This window comes from Taudactylus pleione, unplaced genomic scaffold, assembly GCF_031769625.1.
Source record: "Taudactylus pleione unplaced genomic scaffold, aTauple2 ptg000021l, whole genome shotgun sequence".
NCBI lineage: Eukaryota > Metazoa > Chordata > Amphibia > Anura > Myobatrachidae > Taudactylus > Taudactylus pleione.
The window spans coordinates 13,553,010-13,579,656 of record NW_028284423.1 but is presented as its reverse complement, the minus strand read 5'-3'; positions in this window follow the sequence as shown (position 1 = coordinate 13,579,656).

Here is a 26,647-nt window from a genome sequence, read left to right as displayed (position 1 = left end):
TAAAGAAAGCCTTAGTACATTTGTAAAAGTTCCAATGATTAATTCTTTACAGTTTAATTCACATTTAATTTTTTATTTTTTTGCTGAATTTAATTGGATGCAAATTGCTAATGTTAATCATTAGATATGACTAATTAAAAACAGAAGCTGTAGGTAATGATATGATTATTGGAATGAATAAATGAAACAGGTCAGGTAGCCTTTTACTTTCGGGATTCGCCACTTGTGCCTGAGCTTCATTAAATTCTTACATGTGAAGGTGCCCCGCTGCCACACTCTGCAGGAAAGATGTACTTAGAAGTAACTTAAAAGTAACATATGAGGTCAGAGTCTTAGGAAAAACAAAAAAAGATCCTATTATTCAAGGACTAAGTCGTTTAATACATTAATCTTTGAACTCTGAAGAAAAAATTGTAATTAGAATATGCTAGTACATTAAAAAGTGTCGTTAAAAATAGACTTTGAGACATATAAAGTATGATATCCAATCATGTCGTTTGACTACTTTTGTACACCATTAAACTATAAAGTATGGAAATTCTCAAACTTAATTTATGATGAATCAGTTTTTTATGTGTGTGGGGGGTAATAGTGTTTTTTGGGGGGAGGGGGAATAGACTGCATACTGCTCATGCAAATTCAGGTTGGTAACCTGATGTATCATGGGGAACAGACGTAAGTGTCTCTATGTGAAATACATTGGTACTTGTTTCTAAGTGCAATGTTTTACTTTATTAATTTTATCTTTGAAATAAAGTACTGTACATTTTGATTTATAGGTAGCAGTGTCTGTTCCTGTGGTTATCTAGCACACTCCAATTTCTTGCTTATTTCAGCTTCTGCAAAAGTTTATCATTTTCAGTTTATCATGACAATTTATCAATACAATATGCATCTTCTAATATGTCATTACAGCACAAAGAAGGGAGCAGCACATCGTTTAAGCTTATTAAGACTAGCAATGCTCTAGGTTTTTGATTTTTACAAACTACAGTGCAAATGTTCTTTATGATGTCACATGTTGCTACTTTTTTGTATAACTGCATTGTATAACTGCATTGTTTTATGGGCAAGTATTGTATACTGGATGTACAGTATTTGTGGTCAAAGATAACAGTTTTCTGTGGCCAATAAGAGAAGTTGAGTTGATCAGGGGTGTTTTTTGCTAAGCATAGATTATGTGCATAAATGAACCTACTTGTGCACTCCTTTTTTAAAATCTAGATACTTAATTGTTTTGTGGAAAGACTCTTTCTCAATAAAACAGAAGTCAAGGGGCACAATTTAAATTGGCATTACTTTTCCATTTTTCTCATCCAAAGAATTTATTTTTGATACCTTTTGAGGCGCAAGCGATAAGGTCGTATTATATAATTTTTATGGGATGTAGTTAATATCCCAGCTGACTGGATATCGGCACTCAGAATACCAATGCCGGATTCCCAACACCAGTCAGAATCCCGACACACTGGCATCCTGACTGCCGGCATCCCAACCGCCTGCATCCCGACCGCCGGCATCCCAACGGTATGTAGTGGGGTTAGGGGGAGGGTGAGGCCTAGGGGTTAGTGTTAGGCAAAAGGGGGAAGGTTAGGGTAAGGCACCAGGAGGAGGGTTAGGGTAAGGCAGTAGGGGGGGAGGGTTAGGGTTAAGCACTAGTGGGGAAGGGTTAGGTTTAGGCACTAGGAATGGAGGTTAGGTTTAGAGTTTGGGGAGGGAGGGATAGGGTTAGGGTACTTACTGACAAATGTCAGTATTTACAGGTGAACTACAGGTCCCAGTGGGCCCTTGATGCCCCACATGCTGGTACTTGTGGTTCTCCAAGTACCAGCATGCGGGGGAGGCTTGCTGGGATCTGCAGTGCTACTGTAAAGACAATGTTTTTTTTCTATTATTTTTACACTATATTGACACAATCAACCCGCCACCCACCGCCCAAGGGTGGTGGGGACAGTCCCGGGCTACCAGCCTAGGCTAGGAATTGCCCTGGAGAGGGAGATCCCTTTATTGGAAAGGTCTCCAACTCCCCAGGGATCTCTGGCCTGGGCTAGTGGTCAGAGCTGATGCTGCAGCTGGGGGCCCGATGATAGGGCTCCCCTGGCTGTGGCATCAGTCCCCCATTAGAAAGGGTCCAGGGCTGGTTCTGTGAATTACAGGTAGACCCTACGCAAATTTTTACCTGTAGTTCCAGAACCAGGACTAGTTCCCATAGCCCAGTGCTGGTTGAACTAAGTACAGGAGACCCTATGCAATTTTTTCCCTGTACTTAGTCAACCAGGACTGGGTTTGAAAAGTCCGGGGCTTCATGTGTTTTGGAGGGGTACCTCATGTCATTTTTTTTTTAACATTTAACTATTTGTTTACTTTTTGCAGTCAAATACATGCAGGCATCTCACTGATGTCTGCATGTAACTGTCTGAGAACAAACTGCTCATGTTGAAAGTGATAGCATGAAGCAATTCAATGCAATCGGGGATTTGCAGTTTGGTTGAAGTGGGATTTGCCATTCCATTTGTACATGAAAATGTCAAATCGAACTGCAAATCATTGTTCAAAATCAAATGAAATCAAATCGAATTTGTTTTGAAATCACGAAACAACTCGACCATTAGTAAATCTTGTAAAAAAAACGGGGTTGTCACAGTTTGATTTGAATCAGTTTGAGGTGAGCTAAATCACACTTCAAATCGACCATCAAATCGACCTTTAGTAAATTTTCCCCCAAGTCTATTAATTCAAGTTAGATACAGTATTTCAAGGGAAGATTGTCTTTGTTTGAGAGGCAATGTTTATTACTGTATGTACTAGGTGTTTTGGACCAGAAGCTGCACCACAAAATAACAAAGGCCGAAAGAAGACATTTTTTCCTCGATTTTCTTAATTGAACTTTACAATATATATTTCTAGGGAAGAATGTATGTGCTTGAGTGGTAGTGTATATCTCCAGCAAGCAGTCAAATACTGTACTTATTGAATTATGTGGTACCCCCAGCCGCATCCTAAAATAAAGAGTTGGAAGAAGACTTTTTTCTGGTTTAAAAAATGTTTCAAGTCTTTTAGTAAAACTGTTTCAGATGTACATTTCATTATAGAAATAAATTCTAGACTTTCCACTAAATACTCCAGCACCAATCACCTGTACTGGCCTTGGACCTGTAATTTGCTGTTTGGAGTAAGCTTGATGGTGATATAGTTTTTTCTACATGCTACTCCAACAGTAGTCACCTGTATTGGCCTGAGGCCAGTAATATGCTGTTTGGAGAAGTGTGTTGATAAAATATTATATTTTCTAATAGGCTTTTTCTTTTAGGTTATTAGTTTTTGATTAATGAAAACATTCTATAGGGTCATATAGTTTATTAAACTGCCCTACTGTATGCCATTACTGTGCCACAATGTTTCATGTATGGTCTATATTCTTTAAAATTGCAATGTGTTTAAGACGCTGTTCTGTTACTAAGTTTAGCCAGTCAGCTCTCTGAAGCCTTTGGCAATATTGGTGATAAATAATACTATGAGCTGGTCAAAAGTTACTGGAAATTAATGTTACTGATGCTAATTTTTAAAAATTCCAAAACTGAAACAATTTAGGGTGGTTTTGTCAAAACCAAAAGATGACTTAGAACCAAAATACAGTTGTCTGAGCTAGAGATGAGAAATCGGTTTTGCTGAAAATGGAAGAAACCCAGACTTTGGGGTTCCGAGTCAAACCAAATCCCAGCCCGAGCACTTTGGGGTTCCGAGCAGAATGAAAACCAACTCGGGTCTTCTCGCCACGTTCGGAACTCAGATCCAAACACCGAATCGAGAGTATTTTGTATTACCATCCCTCAAGATTTCAGGGGCTGTGGTCAAAATTGGATGTAAATTACTGAAAATTAATGTTTTTGATGTTTAGAATATTAGAGGAATAAAACAGGTCCAAGATACATGATTTGAGCTGTCTTAATCAATTTTTAAAGAAATTCAAAACCAAAACACGACAATGCTTTAGAACCAAAACAAAAACACAGGGGTCTGCAGACATGGGGGAAGCTGCCCCAAATCACTGAATTGGGTGCAGCCTGGTGGGCACATGCTCACCCCTGGTTCAGACACTGCACATGCACAACTTTAAAAAGGTCCTTCTCTGGTAAAGGGCCTTCCCATAGAGGAAAGTGGCATCAGCTATTAGGGCCAAGCTCTGAAAAGATAAACATGCTGCCATTTCCACTCAATTTTGGCTTTAATAAATAGACTTCTAAACCAAATATCTTATTTACCAAATCCTATCAGCTAAAACATAGAACAAAAAAGTAATCATATGAATTTTCTTTAGTTAGCTAAATTACTTATTGCTGTTTTTTTAAATATTGAAAGCTTCTCAAAACATACAGTATGTGATGAATAAATTTGTCTATTGGAGACTTCTGTGCCATAGATATTTTTTATTTTAATATTTGAGTGTTAATTTTATAGGACTTCTTTAAAATGGAAAAAAAATGTTTTAGAAGAGTCTGATTATGATCAATGTATTATGGGCAGCATTCTGATCCAGACACAGTGCATCTCATACACATGCACAATGGCGGACAATCACTCAATCTGCATAAAACATCGACTTGATCGGAATCAGGTCCCATGTTCTGCATATATCTTTTATGATAATATTTTAATTTTGCTCTAAGTTAAATGCTCATACTGTAGTTATCTTTACAGTATAAAAATGTTTTTAAACCCTATTTGCTCATGAGAATAAAAAGTTTAAGGTCATCCAATTAAAAGGACATTTCTAGAGGTGAAGTTTAATTGAATTGCGTTTCATCATGCATATTAATATCAGTTCATTTAAGCCTGGAAACACTTAGAGATTGAAAATTTAATCTTTCCCTGAAGTACTATACTACACCAGGCAGGATAAATAAGGTTTTCTCATCTTCAAACATTAGCTTTCCAGGACTATTTCATATTAACATTGGTAAATGTAATTAATATTATTTTATTTGTTCTTCTGTTTAATTAGTAAATGTTACAGCACAACATTAGTCAATAATGAGTAATGCCATGCAGACAGAAAGTGCAATGACTATCTTCATTGCTTTGATTTTTGCATTTATGTATACGGACAATGACTCTGAATATTGAAAACGTTTTAGGGGAATGTACTAAATTACAGTTTTTATGAGCAGTTTCCAAACCAACACACATAGGTGCATGCAAACACGGCTGGTTCTTTTCCCATAACCTCATATGCGTCTTTATGCTAATGCTGCAACCGATTTTGAGCCTACTGAGTGCCCACTGGCTATGATGCTGTTCTGTCACAGCACATATTAAAATGCACCGTCGTTGCACCATCGGCCGCAACATTGAAGATTGCACCAGCCATCTGAACATAACCTCCTGTATCGTGCAGCTGCATCTTTTGCATCAGTTACTGTCAGCAACAAGCCCATGTCTGGCGAGCCACCCCCTCTTACCTCCCAGGAATGGCCAATGAAAATCAATCTGTCAGTGTGCAAATTGGATTTGCATCTTAGAGAGAGAACCATCTGGCCGCTTCAGCAGTGTGACTCGGACACATGCACAGAATGAAAATATCGGTTGCTTGAACCTGACATTGCTATTGCATGCACTTTTGAATCAGGCCCTATATGTATGTCCTAATGTGTATGCATCGTACTGCCCAACTTTCAATTCATGAGAGCAGTCATCATCATTATCATTGGCACTTACAACATTGCTGGGTACACACTAAATGATGTGTTTACCAAGCGAGCAGATGGGTGACCACCCTGCCATCAGGCTGACATATCGGGCTGGCGGTACACACCAGGTGATCCAGTGCCCGACCATCCAATATGTTGGCCCCTGCCACATCCCACTGTATGGGACCATCAGCTGCATAGTCAGATCGAGCAGCATATAGGGCCTGACCTGACAATGCTGCTGACAATACTACGGGAGCGTGCATGGCCCAACATAGCACACACTGCACAATTTGATTGATTTGTTGTTCTGATCCATCATAAATCGTCAAATTGACCAAAATATCGCTAAGTGTGTAGCCAGCTTTACATAATGCTAGCTACCAGAGATCCATCTCAAGAGTAACTCTGGCTATATGTGCACAACACAGCTCAACACATCCATACAATGTCTCTCTTGTGTGCAATCTTGTTGCTGCCTAGTTTGCACACTTTTTCCACTGCAAAGAAATGGCTAAGTTACATTCCATTCTGAATTATGGATATGGGTCTGATTCAGGGATGGACGCAATGCCGATAGCTACACAAATGAAGGATGATCAGCTATTTGTGCATGCGTAAGAGTCACACTGCGCATTTGTCAAGTTTAAATTTAGTGTGGATTTATTTGCCAAGTAATTGACAGGCAGGGACTGTTTGTGGGCAGCAACGGGAGGATGAGGTCTTAAATGTAGGCATGTCATAATTGTTTTCGAGGCATGCCTGTATCTGCGATCCCGGATGCAGTAAAATAGCTCCAGCATCTCCATTCCCATGGCCGTCCTGCACGATCATAGGGTTACTCAGAAGGCCAATTATCGACTGATCTGCGCCGAATTCTGCATCTTTCTATAAAGTCACTTGGATTTACAGAGCCAACGTGGGCATCTCAATACAAATCCCAGCTGCTGCAACATTTGCATAAATATACAGCTGTGGCAGCATTAGCGTACATCTCTGAATCAGGCCATATGTTCGCAAAGATGCTTATGCAGCCTGGGACACACAGTATATGAAAAATCACTAGATGCGGCCTCATTTGGACGAACATGTAACTCAGAATTAGGTCCATAATGTACAATTTATGTAATTATGCTTTCATAAAGCAACATATTAAAATGTACAGTAAGTGAACATTAATTTTAAAATTTGATATTGGAGCTTTTGGAAGCTGGTAGAGATGCATTGAATAACAATGTAGGAAACAAAGTTAAACAGATCAAATTGTGAGAACTTACTGTACTCATGATGGAATATAAAACAATTGGTGTACTGTATCTCAAATTGAGCAGTTTGGGCAATACTGCCATATGCTATAGACTAACCTATAGGCATACATGAATTTTCTCTAAAAGTGATAGCACTTTGTATAGATGGACACATCCTCAGTGTGAGAATAACTTTTTAAAAATTTACTTTGAACAACTTTACATTTTATTTATTGTCTAATTGTTGTCTCACAAACTTAAATTTTTTTATAAATGACTGTTTTTGTTGCAAACATTTTACAATGGTTTTTTTTATATAATTGTAAAGAAAATAAAATAAAAGTGTAATTTTTGTGTTGGAACATATGTAAAGTTTACTTTATTAATTGGAAAGTCAGTAAAATTCATTTTCCTTGTCATTCCTTCAGCATAATTATTTTCATATACATTTGTACAGTGTAAGTTCCTCCTAGTGGTCAGCCTAATATCAGCTTAAACTGAACATCTCAGGTCTCCATAGTATGCTTCCCAATGCACCCTGGGTAGGGTATACCGTAGGTCTCTATTTTAGATTTCCAATTGGTCTCTGCATAGAAGTGCTATATATATTCCTCCCGTCAGCACAGCATCAATGGTAAGATCTGTTTTCTTTTCTGAATCCTGCTATCATGTTTGCATTGCATTAGTTGTATTGTAATTGCATTCTGCTATGGTTTTTATTTCAGTTTTACCAAATCCTATTGCTACAATGAATACCATTCTTCAGATTTTCACATCTAGATTGTATTATTGAAAAGTAAGAGTGGATATGCTGTTTCTTTATTTATATAGACCAGGCCTGGCCAACCTGTGGCTCTCCAACTGCTGTGAAACTACAAGTCCCAGCATGTTTTACCAGCTGATTGGTGGGAGGGTATGCTGGAACTTCACAACAGCTGGATAGCCACAGGTTGGCCAGGCCTGATATAGACCAAAGGGAAGTATATAGTGAGGAAAGAACAATCTCAATGTGAATAATTGTATAGTTACAGTACAATAGCAGCAGTATCCATGTATGTATCCATCCATCCCCTTAAAATGGGGATATAACTTTTTCTATCATACTGTAACTCTTTCATGACAAGGTATGTTACAAAACTACATGACCAGACATCATTTCATATTTTTAGTTTGTATTGGCTAAACCATATACCATGCTCTTCACTGCATTGTGTGCCTTGATATCATTTTTGGGGTGGTTGGGTGGTGTGTAATTAGAGCTTTAATTAGTAACACAGAGAAATAAATACATTTTATTTGAAATGCATTACTATATGTACAAAATTTGTGGGCAATTAGATAACAATATACTTTTCCATGATTTTTCTAATACTTGCCAATGCATTTCACCCAATTGGTAGAACCCAATAAATCACTAATGTATGTGTGTATGGTGGTACCAAATACTAGAATATTATGTATGATATGATAGCATTTTAGGGTCTAGAATTAAAATTGTACTTAACTTTTTATATACATTGTTTATTTTTTCTACTTTTCAGAAATATACAGTCAGGTGCATAAATATTGGGACATTGACATAATTTTCATATTTTGCCTCTATTCACCACCACAATGGCTTTGAAACAAACAAAATGTGCTTTAACTGCAGACTTTCAGATTTAATTTGAGGGTAATTACATCCAAATCAGGTGAACGGTGTAGGAATTACAACGGTTTCTATATGTGCCTCCCACTTTTTAAGGGGACTTTTAAAGAGAGAGGGAAAAAAAGAGAGAAAAAGAGAGAGAAAGGGAGGGGGGAGAGGGAGAGAGAAAGACAGAGAGAGAGAGAGAGAGAGAGACTGACAAGGGAAAAATAGGAGAGGGATACAGTGCTGTAGAAAAGAATGTGGTGTACTGCACACGGCATGGAAACGCCACTGGAGGGTGGTGGTGGAGCCGCCGCTGCCGCTGTTGATGGTGGTGGTGCTGCCGCTGCTGCCGTTGGTGCTGGTGGTGCTGCCACTGCCGCCATTGGTGGTGGTAGGACTTTGGAAAAAGAACAGTCTCCATCAAAACCATTTGGAAACAAATAAACTGTGTAATGGTGAGTACACACTACACGATATGCTCCCTGAGTCATCCACTTTATCGCCCAGTGTGTATGCACCATAAATCTTGAACAGAGCCTCCATAACAACAAAAACAAACACAGACAGAGGGAGAAAAAGAAAGAGGGAGGGGGGGAGAGGGAGAGAGAAAGACAGAGAGAAAAAGAGAGAGGGAGGGAGAGAAAGAGAGAGAGGGAGAGAGAAAGAGAGAGGGAAAAAGAGAGAAAAAGAGAGAGAAAGGGAGGGGGGAGAGGGAGAGAGAAAGACAGAGAGAGAGAGAGAGACTGACAAGGGAAAAATAGGAGAGAGATACAGTGCTGTAGAAAAGAATGTGGTGTACTGCACTTATGCGGCATGGAAATGCCACCGGAGGGTGGTGGTGGTGCCGCCGCTGCCGCCGTTGGTGGTGGTGCTGCCGCTGCTGCCATTGGTGGTGGTGGTGCTGCTGCTGCTGCCATTGGTGGTGGTAGGACTGTGGAAAAAGAACAGTTTCCATCAAAACCATTTGGAAACAAATAAACTGTGTAATGGTGCGTACACACTACACGATATGCTCCCTGAGTTGTCCACTTTATCGCCCAGTGTGTACGCACCATAAATCTTGAACAGAGCCTCCATAAAAACAAAAACAAACACAGACAGAGGGATAAAAAGAAAGCGGGAGGGGGGGGAGAGGGAGAGAGAAAGACAGAGAGAAAAAGAGAGAGAGAGAGAGAAAAAGAGAGAGGGAGTGAGAGAAAGACAGAGAGGGAGAGAGAAAGAGAGAGGGAAAAAGAGAGAGAAAAAGAGAGAGAAAGGGAGGGGGGGAGGGGGAGAGAGAGATAGAGAGAGAGAGAGACTAACAAGGGAAAAATATGAGAGAGATACAGTGCTCTAGAAAAGAATGTGGTGTACTACACTTACGCAGCATGGAAACACCACTGGAGGGTGGTGGTGCCGCTGCTGCCACCATTGGTGGTGGTGGTGCTGCTGCTGCCACCGTTGGTGGTGGTGGTGCTGCCGCTGCCGCCGTTGGTGGTGGTGGTGCTGCCGCTGCCGCCGTTGGTGGTGGTAGGACTGTGGAAAACGAACAGTTTCCATCAAAACCATTTGTAAACAAATAAACTGTGTAATGGTGAGTACACACTACACGATATGCTCCCTGAGTCATCCACTTTATCACCCAGTGTGTACGCACCATAAATCTTGAACAGAGCCTCCATAACAACAAAAACAAACACAGACAGAGGGAGAAAAAGAAAGAGGGAGGGGGGGAGAGGGAGAGAGAAAGACAGAGAGAAAAAGAGAGAGAGAGAAAAAGAGAGAGGGAAAAAGAGAGAGAAAGAGAGGGAGGGGGAGAGAGAAAGAGAGAGAGAGGGTGGGGAGAGGGAGGGAGAAAAAGAAAGAGAGGGGGAGGGGGAGAGGGAGGGACAGAAAGACAGATAGGGAGAGAGAAAAAGAGAGAGACAGAAAAAGATAATGTACTTTATTTACGCATACAGAGGCCAGGGAGCTGTGCCTCCAGCTGCTCCTGTTTGAATTTTTTGACTGTGTGTTTAAGAAAAAACGATTATATGGTAGAAAAAATAACACCTCAATACTGTACATAACACCAATACAAACACACAAAAAACAAGAGTGATACAGTAGAAGACAATTTATAGTACAGTATACTGTAGTAGTATAAGGTACAGTACTTACGCGGGCAAAACCCCAAATTTGGGTCAGTGGGGGACTGGCACCAGGGCTTTCCTTGTTGCAGAACTGTGGGGGGAAAAAACAGAATGTTCCTGTTATACAAGTACAGTAGAGAAAGAATTACAGTAGGGCCTGATTCAGATCCGCGCGCAACCGGGTCGATTGTCCGGCAGTGCGCACGCGAGCCCCGGAGCAAGTGAGATGGGCCTTTGTAGTACGGGAGGGAAAGAGAGACACTGTGAAAGTAAAAAAAAGGAGTGTGATACAGTAGAAGACAATGTAAAGTAGTGTATGGTACAGTACTTACACAAAATGGATTGCCTCCTTTTCCAGTCATCCATGGGAGGCTGGTGCCCTTCTGTGCCTTGCACTGTGGGTAAAAAAAAAATTGTCATTTTGCATGAAAACAATATGGAAAAATGTCAATAATTCAGCCTGACAGTACTATTACTACTGTATTATTACACTTTAATGACAGTATCCACTTACTGTACAGTGTGGGACATGGGCATTAGACCAGGTACTGTATACAGTATATGAGGCGATATTGTTCGTCACAGTGCCGGCATTGTCAAGTGTACCCTATGCACACTTGCTGATGCCGGCAGCGAAGAAAGACAAGGGGGTGGGAGGGTTAACAATATCCATAGATTGACCTGCATGTACAGCCCACTGCGGATATCGTTAATGCCTTGGGGGAGCGTGCACATGCATCCTTGGTGATTTACTGCATACAGTAAACACTAGATGATATGAACAACACTGTATAATGTACTGTACTGTATCATTGAACAATATTGTTAGCGTTCATCCAAATCGTCTAGCGTGTATGCACCTAAAGACAGGTCACCGAAACATACTGTACAGTACTGGAAAATAAGAAAAACACAAGGAGAGAAAGAATTAGCATGTATTGAGAAGAGGTTGGAGATGCATGGAGATAGAGAGAGAGACAGTAAGTATACAGTGGTAGAACAATGTAATGTACAGTACACTACTGTACTTACAGATCGGGGCAGGGCTGCTGCCTGCCTCCACGATAAAGCAGTCATCTGTGTGTCAAAGAAAAACAAATGTTGACAAGTCAAAAAATTTATGAAAACACACGAGAGAGAGAAAAAAAGAGAGAAAGAGACAGAGAACGAAAAAGAGAGAGAGAGAACAATGTACTGTACTTATGCAGACTCTCGCTGGGGCTGGCTGGGGTTACGGTCTCTGGAACTGTGGGAAAAAAAAAACATGTAACATGAGAAAGGGGAAAACATGAGAGTGAGAGAAAGAGAGGGAGAAAGGGAGGGAGAGAGAAAGGGAGAGACAGAGAGAGAAAGAAAGAGAGGGAGAAAGAAAGAGAGAAAAAAAGAGAAAAAGAGAGAGAGAGAGAGAGAGAGAGAGAGGGACAGAGAGAGAGAAACAAAGGAGAGGGAGAGAGAGAGAAAGAGAAAGATAGAGGGGGAGAGAGGGATAGGGAAAGAGAGAAAGGGACAGAAAGAAAGGGAAAGAGAGAGAGAGAGAGGGAGGGAGAGAAAGAAAGAGAGGGAGGGAGAGAAAGAGAGAGAGAAAAAAAAGATATAGAAAAAGAGAGAGAGAGAGAGAGAGAGAGGGGGGGGAGAGGGAGGGAGGGAGAGAAAGAGAGAGAAACAAAGGAGAGGTAGAGAGAGAGAGAGAAAGAGAAAGATAGAGGGTGGAGAGAGGGATAGAGAAATAGAGAAAGGGAGAGAAAGAAAGGGAGAGAGAAAAAGAGAAAGAAAGAGAGAGAGAGAAAGAGACAGAGAAAGAAAAAGAGAGAGAGAAAAAGAGAAAGAAAGAGAGAGAAAGAGAGAGAGAGAGGGGGGGAGAGGGAGGGGAGAGAGGGGAGAGGGAGGGGGAAAGGGAGGGACAGATAGAGGTAGAGAAAGACAGGGAAAGAGAGGGAGGGAGAAAGAGAGGGAGGGAGAAAGAGAGGGAGGGAGGGAGAGAGAGAGAGGGAGAGAGGGAGGGAGGGAGAGAGAAAAAGAGAGTGCAAAAAAGAGAGAAAGAGATAGAGAAAGAAAAAGCAAGAGAGAGAGAGAAAAAGAGAGAGAGAACAATGTACTGTAGTGTACAGTACTGTACTTACGCAGACTCTCACTGGGGCCGGATGGGGGTACGGTCTCTTGAACTGTGGGAAAAAAACATGTAAAGAGAGAGAAATAGAGAGAGAGAGAAAAAAAGAGAGAGAGAAAGAGGGAGGGAGAGAGAGAGAGACAGAGAGAGAGAAAGGTAGAGAAAGAAAGGGAGAGAGAGAAAGAAAGAGAGAGAGAGGGAGAGAGAGAGAAAGAGAGAGAGACTAGGGAAATAAAGCAGAGAGATACAGTACTGTACTTACATGGCATGGGGAGGCCACTGGTTGGTGATGCTGTTGAAAAAAATGACAGTATGTTACAGAAAAGAGAGAGAGAGAAAAAGAAAGAAAGAGAGACATACTCAACTGTAACATTACTACAGTATAAAACTGTATACAGTACTTACTTGGCTGGGGAGGGGAGTCTGGGTCCTCCTCTTGCCCTGGGGAGAGCTGATGCCCTTCAATGTCTTCAACTAAAATACACAAGGACAGAAACAATTGTTGTGTAAGGAGAAGACATTGGAGATGTTTTTAGAGAGAAAGAGAGAAAGAGAAAAACAGAGGGAGAGAGGGAGAGAGAAAGAAAGCGAGAAAGAGAAAAAGAGAGAGAGAGAGAAACAGAGGGAGACAGGGAGAGAGAGAAAGAGAGAGAGAGAAAATGAAAGAGAGAAAAACAGGGAAAGAGAGCGAAAAGAGAGAGAAAGAGGAAAATTAAAGAGACAGAAAGATAAAGAGAAAGAAAGAGGGAGCGAGAGAGAGAGAGAGAGAAAGAGAGAGAAAGAGAGAAAAACAGAGGGAGAGAGAAAGAGAGAGAGATAAAGAGAGAGAGAGAGAGAGAGAGAGAGAGAGTGAAAAAGAGAGAGAGAAAGAGAGAGAGAGATAAAGAGAGAAAAAGAGAGAGAGAGAAAGAGAGAGAGAAAAACAGAGGGAGAGAGAGAGAGAGAGAGAGAGAGAGATACAGTTTTGTAGAAAAAAATGTGGTGTAGTGTACTTACGCGGCCAGATGAGGCCACTGGGCCCGGGGATGTACACTTGACTTGGTGATACTGTTGAAAAAAAATAATGTTACTACTACACTAGTACAGAAAAGAGAGACACTGAAAAAGAGAGAGAGGGATAAAGAGAGAGAGAAAGAGATACCGTAGGTACAGAGAGACTGACAAGGAAAGAAAAGGAGAGATATACAGTGCTGTAGAAAACAATGTGGTGTACTGTACTTACATGGCATGGGGCTTCCTGCAGCCTCCTCATCAATGACGAGTCTGTCTGTGTGTACAGTATAAGAAAAAAAATATTATACAAAAAATCAAAAAGGCAGTAACATTACACTATTGTGTCCATACTGTAACTGTTTTAATCATTACCACTGTCATTTGAGGAGGAGGCTGCAGAAGGTGGTGGTGGTGGTGGTCGTGGAGGTAGGACTGTGGAAAAAGAACACTTTACTGTCAGTTTCCCTCAAAACCATTTTGAAACAAATAAACTGTACAAATCTTGACCAGAGTCTACATAACACCAAAAACAAACACACAAATGAGAGAGAGAGAGAGAGAGAGAGAGAGAGAGAGAAAGGAGAGAGAGAGAGAACAGTGTACATTAGTGTGTACTGTACTTACTCCGAAAATTCAGCCCACTGTGCCCGGCTGCTGGCAGTGGTGGGGGTGGTGGCAGTGGTGGTGGCGGCGGTGGTGGTGCTGCCGGGGCAGGGGGTGCTGCTTGCCCTGTGGGGAAAAATACATGTCGTCATTAAGGAGCATTTGAAAACAAGAGTTCAGACCTCTATTCCAAATTGGAGAGGGATTACAGTACAGTACTGTAGATGGCCTTAGGGAATTAGCTATTGATTAAAATACAATCCAGTACAGTATACTGTAGTACAAAAACTACTGTAGTCTGTGAAGCTGGCATTGGGCCCAAAATAAAACAGAGTGGTACTGTACTTTACTGTATATAAAAAAATATACAGTCCAGTAAAGTACTGTATGACCAAGTGGTGCAACGTCACACATAGGCTATGTGGGTGGCACTGTCGCCACCCCACGAGCTGTACAAGATGGCACATGCGCATGACACTGGAGCCCGAATCCAGCGGAGGACCTCGCTGAGGACTTTGCGACACCTCGCCGGAGGGGTAAGTACGGTGTTAATAAATACAGTACCAGTGGAATTTTCATTTGTATCACAAAAATTCCCCCTGGTATTTCCCTTCGTTTGTAAATGGGGCACAGAGTGAGAAGTGATAAGATACTAGCCAATCAGCTCCCAAATTTCATTTTTCAAACACAGCCTGTGAGATGACAGTTGGGAGCTGATTGGAGACCCCTGAATCTGTCCATGACATACAGTAATAATGTCAGACTTAAAGGGGGAAGGCCCAGCACAGAAAAATAGTGTGTACAGTACTGTAGGTTAACATAGATTTGGTCGACAGACATTAGAATGGTGGATCAATCAACTTGCCTTTTGTTACTGTAGGTTTATTAATCAAACAAGCCATGTCGACCAATAGTGTGTAACCCTTTAGTCCATGTACAGTACAGTACTGTAGATTTAATCAGACTGTCAATCAAATGTCTGCCAGTCATGTCAGTATGTGGTAACAACTGTCAGTCATCATCAGATACTGTAGTATCCAACACCCTACAGTGCAGTATACAGTAATGTAGAGTATGTCAGTGTCGTGCATTGTACTGTATTCGTTATTGTATAGTATACTGTAATTCATGTGATTATACAGCAATGCTGTACTTACTTTGAAGTATTCGCCTCCGAATCCGCTCTAGACGAGGCCTGTCCCTCCTCAGAAGGTCACTCCACCTGCGCTGGAGTGAGCGTACTTTGCGCCGCAAGCCATATAGGCTATATATTTTGCGGCTTGCACTTCTGTAGGCGAGCTCTTTGTCTTGGTTTGTGGTGAACGCTTGGTCCCGCCACTTCACCAAGACAAAGAGCTCACCGGACGAGTAGCGTCTTGCCCTCATAGCAGCCATTTTCACTAGCCAGTGACGCAAGTCGTACATCGCACGACGCACGATGCAATTCGACACTAATTCACTCGTTATGGCAGGCATCTGTGGTGCACTGTAATGTAGTCATAACCGTAGTGGCAAAGTAGTGTGGGCATCACGGGATTGAAGAGTTTCTAAAGTCATGAAATCACTATCACTACATTGTCACAAGTTTGTGGTGTAATGCTATACACAGCACCATCAGCCCTGTCTCTCTTTCTATACAGTAGATTCACTACCAGTTTCTGCAGTTATGAAATCACTATTCTGTGGTGCTAAATTCAACGGCACCGTCAGTTTTTAATATACAGTACAGGCACATTCATAATGGCACACTAGTTGTCCTAGCAGACGGGGGATGGTGTCCTTGGCAATGGTCACTATTCGTAGCATTTTTCAGGACACTAGGGCAGAGCTGACTGCTTACAGTAAATGGATAAACACAAGCATCCTTTATTATGGTAATGAGAGGCTCTTGCTTGCTTTGGGGGAAGGGACCTGATGCACTGTGTATCAGTAAGTTTAACAGTATGGCATTCAGTACAAGGCATTCAGTACAAATTACAACAGTGGAGCACTCGCCACCCAGCGGTTAAGCACTGTATTACATGCAATTACAAAAGTGGAGCACTCGCCACCCAGTGGTTAAGCACTGTATTACATGCCGTAGCATATCCTTCGTTGAAGAATACCACGGTATTCCACAAGTCCATGGCATGACTCAGAGGCCTGCACGCCATGCCACAAGTCCATGGTGCGACTCATGCCACGCCATGAGCAACAAAATAGCTGGGCAGATCTGTACCAACCCTCAGCACTACTGTACATCCTAGACTCTCTGGTGTTTTTGTTGAAGATATACAATGGTATAGCATACCCCTACAAGAACATCCTCTAGGGCCACAGTAGCAAGGTTCTCTATTCCCGTGAATACAAGTTACTTGACCAAAGGACCGTGACCTGCCAGCTGGATACAGCTAAAACCATATCCCGCTTGGAGGGTTCACTGGTGAACACCTCCTGGCTGGTTAGAGTCCGCACCTATGGTCAGGTCTTGCCAACAACTGGTGTTCGTGGATGAGGAGACCTTATTTACAGGCCTCATGTCTAAGATTATCTCGTCAGCCCAGAAACATTAGCTTGCATCCCCCAATAGGGGATTCCATGCAGCCGGTCGTGATATTGTGATTTCAGACTTTAAGTGATGTGCTTGGAATCTTTGTTGTTTATGCTTATTGTAACGACTGAGTTTTGCATGGAAGTACATATATTTTGTTAGCATTACTTGAAACAAAAATCACTACTATAACATCTATAGTAATCTTTAATGTGCTTCATGAAGTTATATATTTTAAAAAATTATTGTTTTTTTCTTTTTCAGGGGAGGTTCAACAGCATCAAGGCCTGCAGTCGAATGGGTGGGAAGCACAACCATCAACATCAGTGCCACCCTCATCCACCACTGCCACTGTTTTAAAGGTCCTCATTGAGATTAGGGTGGTAGTGGAGTGGCAGACTGCAGCCATTGAAAGTCTGCATTAAACTTTCCAGTCCAACATGTGGGAACGAACTTCCAATCTAAGTGAAATCAACCAAGGAAAGAGGGATATTAAAAACCGACTACCTGGCCTTCCTTCCAGCTCAAAAACAGTGGACCTGTATCCTGCCCAGACAGGAACAAGCACTGGGCAGGGCACACAAAGGTCAACGAGGATCCGGCCACCTTCATCTCCTAAGTCTGCTGTGAAGCATGCCACCGGGAATTAACTTTTTGGGTAGCTTAAAGCCAGATCTATGTATGCTCTTTACAACATAACAACCTTTGGATTACTAAACAATCTGGGCATTGCCTCTTTGATGAGGGCCTCCAAATAGCTCTTAGCAATATGTAAAAATTGTATGTTGCCATTGACACTATCAGTTGTGTCTGGTGTGATGACTTCTCTAGTTCTGTCGGAGGTAATGGAGGGGGAACATTTGGTGCAGTTGCACCACCAGCATCATCATCTGCAAGTTTTATAACCCTAAAAATCAATCTAGGTATTTTCATGAGACACAGATACTGTGTATTTATTTTATAATTAGTTCACGTCATGTTAATTCCCCAAATAAAATGCATTACTATTGCAAATAAAAATATTTTTTGTCTCAGTCTATGAGGTGTATGTGTTTTTAATATTTAAGTTTAAGAAATGTCCTTCATTTAATTTTATTCATTTTTTCATGTAGCAAAACACATTATGTTCTGTTTTTAAAATTATTTTTGTATTAACAATATAATTTAAAAAAATGCTAAAGTGGAAGCAATCAAGGATAAAAGTACAAAAACTTTAAAGTGTACATTTTAAAATGATTAGCATGTGTAAAAATAGAGAGCAACTAAATTCAACAACTAGTATAAGGTAATGGGAGTCAGGTGCAGTTTAAATATAGAAACACATTTTTTTTATTTTGGCTTTAGTGCAAGATGTGGCTTTTTAAATAAAGTTAAGATAATATATTATTTTAAAATAATAGTTTATTTAAAAAAAAGTTGATAAATTAAAAACAAATGTGTTATTGCAATAGGTTGATAATGAAAATCAAACATGACACATAAGCTCAGAAGTATACTACACTACAAACTACTAGAACAATTGCACTAACTGCAATAACAAAACACTTTAAAAACAACATACCGCCAATAGATTAAATTAGTAGGCATTGAATAAGCTTTTATACTTTAGGCATAATATAAAATTAACTGATTGCAATCTAGCCAGACTGTGCACCTGTCTTCAGCCTTGATTGAGCATGTGGAGATGGTTATCGATAGTTCTCTACTGCACCAGATCTTCATCATTAGAGTTGCAAAAGCAAGACTTACTATAGCTTGACCTTGCTGATGCTTGCATGCATGGTGTTAGCTCCATAAGAAATCGCAGGTGTGATCAAAGCGACATGCCTAACACACTCCTCCGGCAACACCCATAAACACGCTCATATTTATGTGAAAAATTAATCCACTCCCACGCCACACCCGAGAACTCTAATTTTTTGCTGTGTCTTCTCCATGCTTCTGCGTGTGTGATGTCAGTAGGTGGACTTCCTGCTCTATTAGAGCAAGAAGTCCACTGGGGCTTGTGATGGACGAGACCCTACTACATCACCTGGTCGCTCGCAAAAGCTTTGGGTGGTCACTCACAGCTTAGCGAGCGGCCAGGAGGGTGGTACAGAAAAAAAACTCCCCTGATTCAGAGCTAGCGCTCTAAAAGAGCGTCCGGCTCTGAATCAGGGCCTCTGTGTGAGTTTAATACCTATCCTATTGCTGCAAGTGTATATCTGCAAATGATCACTTGTACTATGTAAATATTACAAGTGATTCCATCACTCAATCCGGCCGTCAGTTCCAAAGACACATGTGGTCTGCTTCTATTGTGCACAGCATGCAGATAAAACATCAAGCATGCATTTCCAACATCACCTGCAGCCTGCTTTATTGTGCACAGCATACTGTATAGTTCCAACATCACCAGTAGCCTTCTTCTTTTTGTGCACAGATTTTCCCTATTGCTATCTCAGGTTGCTCTGATACCTGCCTCAGTCCTGTATTACGTTGCCCTAAAGCGGGGTACACACTAGGTCGACTGCTGGTTCATTAAATACAGAGACCCCTACACATCCCTGTATATTTTTGAATCAGGTCTGGTCCAAAAAGCCCAGGCCTGGTTATACTTGGGAGGGGGGAGCACACATTATGTTCTTCTTAAAAACAAACACTTTAAAGGCTTTAGAAAACTCCTAAGAAGCATGCACAGATCATAATGATATGTGTATGCTTCTCCCAAACTCCTTTCAAGCCATGGCACCAAGGTAAAGACTTAAATGCAATCTAAAACCTGAGTTTGGTTTTTAAATCTGAGTTCTGAACTGACTACTGAACCGAAACGAGACTTAGCTCAACTTGGAACCTCAGAGTGGTTCTAAACTTTGACTCGATTCAACTCGGATCTCCTAAGATTGGGTGTGTTCATATTTCAAGAAAACCAAACCACATATCTCTACTTATAATACAGTGCAGCTAAGATGACTTATTGCATCTACAAAATAAAGGGAGCCTGCAAAACACCAACTGAAGACATTATTATTATCGCAGTGCTCTCTTGGTTACTTGTTTACAATTTGAGGTTAGTAAGTTTGAACAGATCACATTTCCCATTACAAGTCTGGGAAATGTGATCTGCTTACTAAAAAAATGTGATGTTAAGGGCTTGGGTGAGAATTTTGCAAATTATCCTCCAATTGCCAATAAGTACAGATGTGCCCAGCTATTTTGTTGCTCATAGTGTGCCATTCAGGCCTCCTGTGTCATGCCATGGAACGTTACGTGATAGCTGTACTGTGGCGTACTGTGTTATTCTACAATGAAAGATAAGCCATGGCATGTAATACCTTGCTTAACCTCTAGGTGGCGAGTGCTCCACTGATAAAATTTGTACTGCCGTGAGATGTTGAGAGAAATGCTTTCAGATCAGTACAGTTCTTTAAAATAACTGAACTTTAGTTGCTCTGTCATTATGTAATGCTTAGTGTGCTTCTTCTGGTCAATGTTAGCTACTGTACAGCTGATTTATTGGGACTCGGTACAGTAATATGCATCTACTGTAGGGTCACTTTTGGGGACAAGTACTTTGCAGCATAGTAATAGAGATGTGTCTACATATATCTATCCTCCGTGTGCTACAAGTTGCTCCACACATAGCACAGGAGTACTGTGTGACTCGGTAGCACCAAACGTCATTTATGCGTCTTTTTACCCTAAAATGTGTTTTATTAGCACAAGCAGCTTCCACTGATTAAAATGATATGCAGCATGCCTATGTTCTGTGAGCCAGTATGGGTGTCAGTTAATCATTGGGTGGTGATACAGAAAATGCATGGGAACACTGATGCATGTGCTACGTGTAGTTTAGGAAAAGTGACACCTGGTGGACAAAAAGTTGTATTACAAGATTTAATTTTTTCCAGTTCTACACTACGTTCCGTTAAGAAACATTCTGTGTGGTGTGACTCAAGGCTTCTGTGTGGCACGAGATGCATGGCATGCTACATGGCTGTATGGAGCAACAAACTAGCTTGGCACATCTGTATATTCCTGTGATACTAAATAATGTGAAAATATTGTGAAAACACCCCTTTTTACATTAACTGTCATTGTACATGTTGTGTTTGAAAAATTATAGTTAGTAACTGATTGTCTGGTACTTTGGAGTCTATTCATCATCACTTAATTTTCAGACCCACTCATCCTTCTTGTAATATAGGAGATATCTGTGATGTTGCAATTCTCCCCTTGATATTTTCCATGATCCCCACTTTAGTATGGGGACATAGAAGTCATGTAATTCATCAAGTTCGAAAAAAAGCATTTTTTTCAGAACTTGTGATTGTTACTGTACACCATCTTGAGATGGCATACAGCCTCCAATACCATTCACAAGCTGCCATTTAAACGGCAGCTTGTGCAGTAGAGGGATCTGAAATATCCCACAATGCTGTGTCTCCATACCACTTGTGGCTCCCTGCCCCATTGCAGTCATTCATTACCCTCCAGGTAGTGATTACAGTTGAGCTGGCAAGCAGAGTGGGTGGACGGAGGAGGCTGCGGAGGTGGGGGAGAACAGACAGTGGCTGCAGCTCTCTGCAGGGGAGGATGGCAGTGAGAGGGGACACAGGAGATGGACAGCAGTGGCAAGGGGGTGCATGGGCAAATGGACAGCAGCGGCAGGGGAGTGCGGGGACAGATGGACCGCAGCATCGGTAGTGGATGGGTGCGGTGGCAGGCAGACAGCAGCGGCGGTGGTGTGGGTTGGGGCTGCAGCTGTGTGTGTGTAGAACACTGCCCCAGTTCCCAGACCACTCCCTCTCCCTACCATCCTGCCTGTCCTCTGCAGGCTCCTGTCTGTGACTTCACTGGGAATCACCCCCAACACAGCAGCTGTAAATGGCTGACCGATCTTGCAAAAAGCACTGATGCCAGAGAAAAAGTGGTTGCATTGGGAAAAGTAAGGAGACACTGCAGCTTTAGGGGAAAAGTATCACATTTCTGAAAAGCTGGCTGCGCAAGAAGAACAGCTTTTCGGAAGTGATACTTTAGTAAAAAGAAATTAATTAATTAAGTTTTTTTTACTTAAAAAAACATTGGAAATTTATACCTAAAGTATCACCTAACATAACTTTATCATACAGAATAAACCCCTTTATCTCCATCCACTTTATCTCTCTCCTAGGGGTCTATCCATTGAATTAATTTTAAGGGTTCAATAATTAATATTTTAACTCCAAAAATCAGCTGTCTCCCTGATGCGATCCTTTTGGAGCAGTGAATCTTGTCACTGCTCCTTTTGGAGCAGTGACAGTAGTCTGCATGCATGACCTACAGGTCATGCTTGCATACAAAAGCTCCAGCGTCTGGTGGAAGGAGCTGGACAGAGGTGGAGGGATCCAAAAATATCCCTCTTTACAACCTGAAAGTCCTTTCCATAGGGAAGGAGCGGGCTCCGAACTGCGAGCTGGAGCAAACCCTGTCTGAAGATGGCAAATGCTCCTGCAGTCAAGCTCCGAAAATAATGTATTTTCAGAGCTTCTGTCCCCATACTAGTGTATGGGGACAGTGGGCCATTCCTGGAGAGAAAAGTAAGCAGTAGATATCAGTGATATCTCCTACTTTACCTTATTGATGAATGGCCCGGACACTTAATTTATACAATTGCTTTTGTAGAAATTAAATGATGTTGAATAGGGAATAGGTATGAAATACCGACCCTTAGAGCCCAGATAGGACAGAATCCTGACTGGCTGGTAAGTATACTATCCCTCCCCTCTACACCCCTAACCCTCCTTTTGTGATGCCTAACCCTAACCTTTCTGGGGGGTGCCTAACTCTAACCCCCCACCGGGGGTGCCTAACCTTATCCCCCCTTGCCGCAGCCTAAGCGTAACACTCCTGGGGGTGTTGCTTAACCCTAAGTTCCCCCCCTCCCCCCCTCATGGCTAATACTTACCTGGTCCGGTGTCTTATGATGCCGGCTGTCAGGATTGCGCCACCAGTATTGCATAAGGGGATACTGGTGTCAGTATTTTGCCCTTCAGCGGGATGCAGATGGTGGTATATCGACTGCAAGCATCTCATCCACCCGGATGTAAACTACATCCCCTTGAATAGACCCCCAAGCCTTAGTACATAGACCCCACAGAGTCATACCTATTTCAAAAGAATCTACAGATATGCATGTGAACGCATAGGTGAATGAACTATATCAAAATAAAGTGGTAAAAGCAATCATAAATATATTCATAAAGAACAAATGTCAGCCTCCTTGTGAATTACACCTGTTTAATGCAAAGCAAAGTGAAGAAAAAAACAGAAAAAGTGGGTACCAAATAATGAATAACATGGAAGAATGGATAATAATAAGTTAACATGCTCATTTTTGGGTCTTTTAGCAAAGTTACTTCTCAAGTGTATTCTCAGTCTCCAACAAAAAAGGAAAAATAAACAACAATAGTGTAGTATGCCACAAACAGGTTTTAGTTTATGATGTTAAATTTGTGCTTAAATAACCTTTAGAATGTTATATAAAAAATCAGCTCCAAAATGGGTGACACTTCCAAAGATTAGCGTTTACCAATATACCTCAAAATTAAGAAAAGGGTTCCATAATGTAATACTGTAAATATGAATAAATAAGTTTTGCAAACAATATAAAGCATCTATAAATAGATGTATTCTTAGACATCGTTGCTGCAGTCATGGTAAAAGCCCCTCTCAACCAGGGCCATCTCTTCCATTGGGCTTGTTGGGCAGTTGCCCAAGGGCCTGAAGCTTGTACTGGCCTGTCAACTCGCCCCCTGCAGCTGCAGCCAGTTGGTAAATGTATGATATTTTTATAAGCCGACCGCTGGTGCACTGTATCCTGATCTAACCTCCCCCTTCCCATCCCTTCCGCCGGTGATGAGTACTCACCTCAGTCCCAGTTTCACTTCATCCGCCGGCTTCAGACCAGTCAGAGTCTTTCTGCATGTGTGGAAGGTCTGATGGGCATTCAGGAGGGTTTAATTTTATTGACCATTTACATTTTTTTCCCGTGAATGGGTGGGTAGGGGCCCCAGTACATTGCTTTGCCCAGGGCCCACACTGCTGTTAAGACAACCCTGCTCTCAGGGCTCCAGGTCCCATGAGACTCTGATAACACTGGGCATAGTTTTTGCATCATTTTTGACAAAAATGCATCTAAGTAGCAACACAATGTGACTAGGACGGTCCAGCAGACTGTGCCAATTAATTTTATATTGGACACTTCTATATCTGTGTGTGACTGAGTCTCTGAATCTGTATACAAATAATACAATGTAGCAAGCACATCTTTTTTTAACTTCAAGTTCCGTTGTGGTACATGTACAAACTCAGCTGCACACATATATACCAGAGATGTGCGCGGACCCCTGTGTTTTGGTTTTGGATCTGGATCTCCCCTGGTTGTGGATCTGGATTGGTTTTGAAAAAAAACTCACCTCCATGTTTTGTTTTCGTGTTTTGGTTTTGGATCTGGATTTTTTCTTAAAAAATAAAAAAAAGCTAAAATCACATAAAATGGGCATTTCTTTGTTCCTACAGTATTAATAACCTCAATAACATGTATTTCCACTCGTTTCCAGTTAATTTTGACCACCTCATAGCTCACAATATTGATTTTTTTATTAGTTAAAGGGCCAAAATGTTGCATCCAGCTTGCTGGCTCAAAACTGATTGATATAATTATTAATAGAATTGAGGACTGTGAAAAGATGATGGTTGGGATACCCTTGAGGATTGAAGAATTGATAGTTGATACTAGTTGGTGCAGCCCCTGGCTGTAAAATTGATAATAAATAAATTTAAAAAAACAATTCATTGGTGCAGCCCCGAGCTAAATAATTAATAATAAAAATAAATTAATTGGTGCAGCCCCTGGCTGTAAAATTGATAATAAATTAATTAAAAAACAATTCATTGGTGCAGTCCCAGGTTAAATAATTAATAATAATTTAATTAAAAAAGTAAAAAACAAATTATTGGGTGCAGCCCTTGGCAGTAAAATTGATAATAAATTAATTTAAAACTAAATCATTCATTCCTATACCAACCATAACATTAATTTAAAATGTCATGCAGCAAAGCCCCAACTAGCACATAATGCAAAGGAAAAAGATGGAATAGTCCTTGGGCCCTCCCACCCACCCTTATGTTGTATACGAAACAGGACATTCACAGTTTAACAAACCAATCATTTCAGTGACAAGGACTGCCAATTGTGGCTGAAATGATTGGCTTGTTTGGACCCCAATAAAACAAGCTGCCAATGTGATATGGAAATGAAAATGATCCCATACACAAACTGGCTTTACATTACTAGTTGTCATCGTCCTTCTCCTCATCATCCCCATCAGTGTGTACATCCTCTTCTTCACACAATATTACTTTGTTCCTGCTGGAATCCACCATAGGCACCTCTGTAATTTCTTGATGTAATTGTTGGTAGAGGTCTTACTCATGGAATTTGTAATTAATTTTAATGAACATCATCTTTTCCACATTATGAGAAAGTAACCTCCTACGCTGATCACTGACAAGGTTGCCAGCTGCACTGAAAACTCTTTCGGAGTACACACTGGAGGGTGGGCAACTTAAGTAATTTAAAACCAGTTTGTGTATGGGCCTCCAATTTGCATATTTTTCCTGCCAGTACTGAAAGGGACTGTCTGACATGCCTATTAGGATGTCATCTCTGAAATAGCCCTCCACCATTCTGTGAATGGAGACCGTATCACACATAGTCACAGTAGAAGACATGTCACTAGTAGGAAGTTCTCTTAGGCATGACCAGATGTCATATTTTGGTGACTGATCTGCATGACCAGAAGGCATTCTGTAAGGAAAATTGAGTCTTCTCCTGGCAGCTGCAGAAACTAAAGGAGGAGATGATGGCGTCTTATGTGCAGCTGCAGCTGACAATGTTTTTACCAACATCTCTTTGCACAGTTTAGATTTCGGTCTGTTGGAAAAAAACTCACAAGGTAGGACTTAAACCTAGGATCCAGAATGGTTGCCAAAATATATTTTTCAGATTTCAAAAGATTGACGACTCTTGGATCCTGGTGCAGTGAATCAAGTTCTTGATCCACCAGTCCAACATACTTTGCGCAATTGCTCCATTTCACCTCCTCCTTCAGTTTCTCCAGCTGCTTGTGCAAAAGTTTGATAAGGGGAATGACCTGACTCAAGCTGGCAGTGTCTGAACTAACGTCACGTGTGGCAAGTTCACAGGATTTGAGAACCTTGCACAACACAGAAATTATTTTCCACTGCACTTGAGTAAGGTGCATTCCCCCTCCACGGCCTATGTCATAGTCTGTTGTATAGCCGTGGATGGCCTTTTGCTGTTCCTCCATCCGCTGAAGCATATAGAGGGTAGCATTCCACCGAGTTGCTACTAATAACAGAGCAAATTTAATGCAATCTTCGACAAGTGGTTGGCAAATGTCTAAAATGTCCCGATATTTTGTGGGCCACGGAGAGCATCTCCTGCATGCCTCTGTATTTTTAAAAAAAATGTTGCACCACCAAATTAATTGTTTGAGAAAAACATGGGATGTGTTGCAATTTGCCAAGATGTAATGCTCTCACAATATTGGTGGCATTGTCTGAAATCACAAATCCCAAGGAGAGTCCAAGTGGGGTAAGCCATTTAGCAATGATTTCCTGAGTTTTTCAAAGATGTTCTCAGTGGTATGCCTCTTAGGGAAACCAGTTATACATAGAGTAGCCTGCCTCT